This window comes from Brienomyrus brachyistius, chromosome 15 (genome assembly GCF_023856365.1).
Source record: "Brienomyrus brachyistius isolate T26 chromosome 15, BBRACH_0.4, whole genome shotgun sequence".
Classification (NCBI taxonomy): Eukaryota; Metazoa; Chordata; class Actinopteri; order Osteoglossiformes; family Mormyridae; genus Brienomyrus; species Brienomyrus brachyistius.
In genome coordinates, this window is record NC_064547.1 from 17,770,235 (window position 1) to 17,776,234 (window position 6,000).

At 47.3% G+C, this 6,000-nt stretch overlaps 1 protein-coding gene across 1 annotated transcript in view; it reads right to left on the reverse strand.

The window, feature by feature from the left end:
- lrp8 (low density lipoprotein receptor-related protein 8, apolipoprotein e receptor) overlaps nt 1-4,606 on the reverse strand; it is a 91,393-nt gene extending 86,787 nt beyond the window's left edge. Inside the window, exon 1 of the mRNA XM_048976087.1 lies at nt 4,470-4,606. The gene's annotated coding sequence lies outside the window, so the exon portion shown is untranslated. The remainder of the gene's footprint in view (nt 1-4,469) is intronic.
- Between the last annotated feature and the right edge of the window lie 1,394 nt (nt 4,607-6,000).

Genomic DNA, 6,000 nt, shown 5'->3' on the forward strand with positions numbered 1-6,000 from the left:
CTGTGCAGATGCATCATTTTGCATGCGAGGCAGATGAACAGCTACACAATGTCAAAAATACAAATTAGCAGTATAATTAGTATTAAATATGCATGATGAGGGAACTGATGTGAAAATTCCTCAGGAAGTCTGAGCACGTCAAAGTTTGGCTGTCCTGCAAGGATTCTGAGACACAAAATATACACTAAACACACACTACGTGCACCAATATACAAATGGGACTATGCAGCACTGGTCGGAACTCGAGTCTCTGACTTGTGATTCGGCTCAAACTTAAGTCTCAGATTTGATGACTTGTGACTTGACTTGGCAAAACTGACTTGGACTTGAGGGGAAATACTTGGACCCAATTTGGACCCTATGACTCGAGAAGACTTTAGCACAAGAGATTATAGTGGATTCCATAACTTTAATTTTATAATTCCAGTGTATATGAATTCTGTACTATCTGCATTTTCAGTTGGCTGAATGCAAGGTCTCCTGAGATAGTCTGTTGGAAAGATGCATCAATGTCTGCATATACACGGACATAAAAACTGTGTGAGGACAATCGTGAGTGGAGACTATCTACCTGTAAAGAACATATCCTGTGACCTGCTTTGACTGAATTTCGCTGCAGCAAGATTTAATCACTAAAGGCCAAAAAAACTGACACAGGCAGGTACTTAAGTTACATGACTCACAACTCGAGTTGGACTCGGGTCACAAGTTTGATGACTTGTGACGTAACTACAATTTTTTGACTCAAGACTTAGCTTGGACTCACCAAGGAGTGAGTTAATCCAATCTGTTTTATGTGAGGGACACTGCAAATGCAGTGGATTTACTTACTGTACAGGATATAAAAGGTATTTTCATATAGAATATTGTATTGAATGGTATTTTTCCTTTCTGCAGAGTTAACAGCAGCAAACAGAATCATTCTTGCAGGTTTTGATCTCTGCTTCTCCTCTATCGTTGCTATGACAGTAGATGTTTAAAAGGACTTCACAACAGATGGAACTTTTCCAGAAAGTTTAAAGAACCTTTCTTCTAGAGCTGAACAGCAGCTTCATGTGGATCAGAGCAGCGAACCGTGCCTTCACAGAGCTGCGCCGAAAATCATCGGGGAACGCTGTTTGCTAAAGGCGCTAACCGCGATGCTGATGCAGATGGCGATTAGCCCAAGTTCTCAGCGGCCGACGCACACATGGAAGCATGGCAACCATCACTACAACAACAAGTGCTCACACCTGGCATCGAAGTATCCCAGAGACTGAATGATAGCGCGCATTTCCGCGCAGAGGAGCAGGCACAGACCCGTATGTGATAGCAGTATCATGCCCAAAATATCATTTTCAGCAGATTCTCTGTGCAGTGTGAACAGTTTTTAAATATCACAGCCGATAGCCACTAATTACCAATTTTTTTAATTTGTTGACTGGATTACTGGGTTACAGCTTCTCAAGTTGCTCCTGTTCAGAAGGAGTCTTCTTCCGGCACGTTCCAACAGCCTGAGAGCTATCTGCTGAGCAGAAGCCGTGCTTGGCGTGATCCAGTGCTCAGCACACAGCTACTGCTGACTTTTAGCCTGTCGTACCTGCGACTGCGCAGTGTCCTGCAGTGGGGCCCACAAGGTCTTGGATTACACCTGTACAGTTTCCTTTAGCTACCTGCCATATGGCACCATGATCACCGCCTCATTGGTGACCCGGCACACGTGCTGAAACCTCAAAATGTTTTCATTTATCTTTAATCCTTTATCAATACTCTCTTATTCCATTTATCTTGCAGGCGAAGAGAAAGATATTCTGCAATTTGTCGTCCATAGCTTCACATCCACTGCCGGGCTACAGTAGGCCTGGACTGTATCCCAGAATGCACAGGGCACAAGATAGGACGTCTGTCCATCACTGGGCACAAACTCATTCACACATGAACACACGTGTGCACAAGGATGGTATCTCCACACACCCATACACAGAGCCAAAGTTGCAATAAAGCCCATAACCCATACAAATATCCTAATAGAAAGAAATCCTTTTTCCTCCAGTACAACAAAGCCATTCAAGCCTAATTAAATGCGGTAAACTAAATCACTTAAAAATAAGCCCTTATATGGAAAGATAGCATGTAGACTTGAGTCTTCTTCTTCTGCATTAAGTAACACCATTGTGCATCAGTCCATAACAGCGGTCTGTTGCATTTCGGGGTAGCCCTCCTCCGTGAATTTAGCTCCTGAATGGTGCCAAGAAGCGTTAAATTGACAGAATGAATTTCCGAGGCAAGAATAGATGTCCATTTTTCCGGCCATTAATGAGCAAGGCGCTCTAAGATGGGGGCGAGTCCTGCGTTTTTCTCGCATTAACAAATAAGGATGGATACAATCGGATCGTAACATTTGCACATTTTGGCAGAAGCTACCGGATCAGACGCCGGCACACAGCAAGGGGGTCGTCGGTGAAGAAAGAGACCTTTCGTTGCTCTCGTCAAGGAATGACCCGTACGATGCTACGGGGCAAAGCCTGCTGGGGTACCAGGAATCCAGCAGCGTGGGAATTGCAGGCTGACAAGAAATCAGCACCGGACCTCTGTGTGTGACTCCCAGAGAAGCAAAGGACGCCCACGTCCTTTTGAGCAGCCAGGACCGCAGAATCTCCCCGGAAAGCCGCCCGCTGTCCGAGGTCACGTCCCCCGCAAAGCTGCATCCGCAGGGGGAAAGCTTTCTACAAATCCTCGGCAAAGTCCACACGAGATCCGGAGCCATCAGGTGGAGTGACGACTCTATCGAACTGCAGAATGACACTGTCGAATGTACGCAACTACCTCAAACTGCAGCTGAGGCAAAGGCATCATTAGCTATGTCGTTAAAATGGTGTGAGACATTTGCATTTTGATTAAGATTCTGTGCTGGCTTCTCTGTAAATTTAGCAAAAGCCCTTGGATGTGAGCAAAGCCAGGGCTTATGCTCAGGCTAACCTGGGCCCCGAGTTCTAGGTGCCCGCCATTTGTTCCTGCTTGTTACAGCAGCATTTTAGGTAGGGCCTCAACAAAAACTTTATCCTGGGGACCCCCCCCCTGTAAATTCAGCCGGGGATATGAGGCATATTCCTGGTGATTCTGGGAACAAGGGGGTCTGTCGCCCTTCTGCTCGTGCTAAGATTCGGCTGATCTCAACGGGCCCCCGTGCCAATTTGCGCCCAGGTCGGTCGGCAGGCCAGCTCCCGCGTTCCCTCTCTCAGCGCCCAACTCAGGGCCCGCTTTCCCAGCAGCAGATGGCTCCTCATTCCCGCTAATTCCCAGCTATTTCACATGACAGCTGTCTGGGGGAAGTGGCTCCGGTAAGACGGCTTTCGGGGGGGAGAGGGGGGGCAATCGCGGCTTTACAAACGTTTGCATAGACCGTGGACAACGCGGCGACATCGACGGGACGTATGCGCGTATATTTCAATGTGAAAGATGATGAAACCGTGGTGAAACGTTTGCTTCAACCAAAAACAGAAATTGTTTTTGTGCCGTCTCACCGAACGATTCAATAAATGGCAGAACAGAAAAATACACGAAATTAAAAAATGCGCCGAATGTTTTTCATGTTTATAGACTGCAAAAAGCTTTAACAATGAAAACACATATGAAGTTTTATATAGTTTGACCTCTGTTTCTCCTCTTTGTACGTGTTTTGCTGTAAGAAATGCTTCTCGCTTTATGTTTCATTCGATGATGCGGTTGGAGTTTCACTGTAGGAAACTGGTGATGCTCAGTCCATGCAGAAGAGGAGCAAAGGACTGACAGAAAAGAAGTTGACAGCATAGAGAGAAGGTGGGCTTGGGTGCCGTTCCAGCACGGTGATGTCATCATTGTCATGTATGAACAGAATTCCGCTGGCTGGCAGGTGCAGCAATGACCGACATCCCGTTTCCCTCCCTACAGAAGCAGCGATTGTTGTCTATTGTGGTATAATCGACGCAACTGAACACCCACAGGCCGCCGAATGTGGACAAAGCAGGCGAGGGACACAACACCCCCCTTGTTCAAGTGCCCCACCACTGGCAGCCGAGCGGACCTCGAGTTTAGTTCTGGCACCGGCAGATGAAGAAAGCCGCCTTCCCCAGCATTGTCTCGTGATTGGCTGGCGCTAACCTGTCTCACAGTCTATCTGTTGATTGATTTATGAGATCGGAACCACAATGCGTTCATTGTACGTGCCGGCGGAACAAAATCAGACAGCATGGGTTTCAATTCTTAAGCACAAGAAAATGTTAAAAGTAACGTATTTCCTTATAGCTCTGATGTACGGTGAAACGATTTACGCAGTTCTCAACTCGACGCAAATAATCGATTTCTGAAAACCACAAATTTGACCCCAAATACCATTGAAGACACCTTATAGTGAATAATTATTAAGCCAGAATTATATTAGTGATACACACCTAAAGAGTAAATATTAAATAAATTAAAAGATAAGCCGTAAATTACTTACAGGCATATACCTCTGGTTTTGTTAGCGTTTCCGTGAACTTTTTTTCTTTGTTTATGTCTGGTTTTACGTAAATCAAGAGACACGAGTATTCCAGAAAAGGGGAAGAGCGTCAGAACAGTGCTGAGGAGAACAGTGTGAGGGTCGAGCTCATTTTCTGACGAAATGAAGGGATCTGAGAATAGACGACAGGCGCTATACACGAGGGGCTCGGCCGAGGCGGCTAACCGGGGGGGGGAGGTTGGGACTTCTCACCCCAAGTCTCTGGACGGAGACCCATCCCCACTGGCGGGGGATCGTTCCCCCCGGGCCGAGACCATCACAGGGACTGGCAGTGTTGTTTTATTCCGTTGTTACTTTTTCCTCAAAAGCACAAGAAAACCCTGAGGCTTCTTTATTCTCCATCCGACCCCCCCCCCCCCCCCCCCCCCAAGAGATTCATAGCCAAAACAGCCGTACAGATGGCAAACAGCACACTCTGCCAAGAGTTTCAAAGTGCGGGCCGGCTCTGAGAGGTGAGGAGAGAAAAGGATGGCGGGGGGGGGGGCGGGGGGGTTGTCTGTCTGTTTTTCAGTTTTCTGTGTGTGCGATTTCACTCAAGCGGACTGGGGATGTGAGGGGAAAACAGCGGGTCTCACTGAGGTGGGGGCTGCAGCTGGGGGCCAACCTATTTGACACGCCGGACCACCGGAACTGTCAGGACAGGCTGCGGCACAAAGGGGCCTTGCGGAAGGGTCCGGGCGTGTGGAGAAATGGAACATACATGGCCCAAGTCGCTGGGCAGATGAAAGGCCAAACTGATGTGCCCCCCCCCCCCCCCAAACACCGCCCCCCACCTCCGCCGGGTCACGAATTCCCAGCCACACACAGCCTTATTGAGAAGGAGATAATCCAATTTAGGGAGGAAAACAGCTGCCATGGCGACAGGGGATGGATGCTTTCATCCAATGACCTTCCGCGTATTTAACCACCTGACGTTCCCGGAAACCTACAAAGGCGCCGTTCCAGTCTCATGACCATGATGAAGCGTGTAAAGTTCACAAGAGGAGAGAACAATGCACAACCAAGTACTCAGTATTCACACTGATGATTCTGGAGGTTAATTTCCTGCCTCTGCCCACCCTCTACCCCACACATTTGCCTCATGATTATCTAGATTTCATTAACTACATATTATTAATTTCAATGTAATACTTCCCATGACAGAAAAAAAGTAATTGTTAGGAGCTGGATATAATCATGAGTGCCCAGAAGATGTTCAACACTCCTACTGTAATTAAACCCAACCGGTTACCACTTTGATTACTCCAATAATTTGCTTGCCGTGAGTACTATGCACAGAAACCTATTGAGAAGTATTTATAAGTTCTAATCGCACTTGATATTTCAGGCTGCCATCATCCCTCTGTGAGTTTGAGTTCTTTTCGGAGACAAGCTGAAAAAAAACCGCAGGCTTGCGGGCTTGATGTTCAGGGGATGTGTCTCAACAGTCACTCAGGCATCACATCTTCTGCCTGGATCCACAGGAACAGGACCGCACAGGA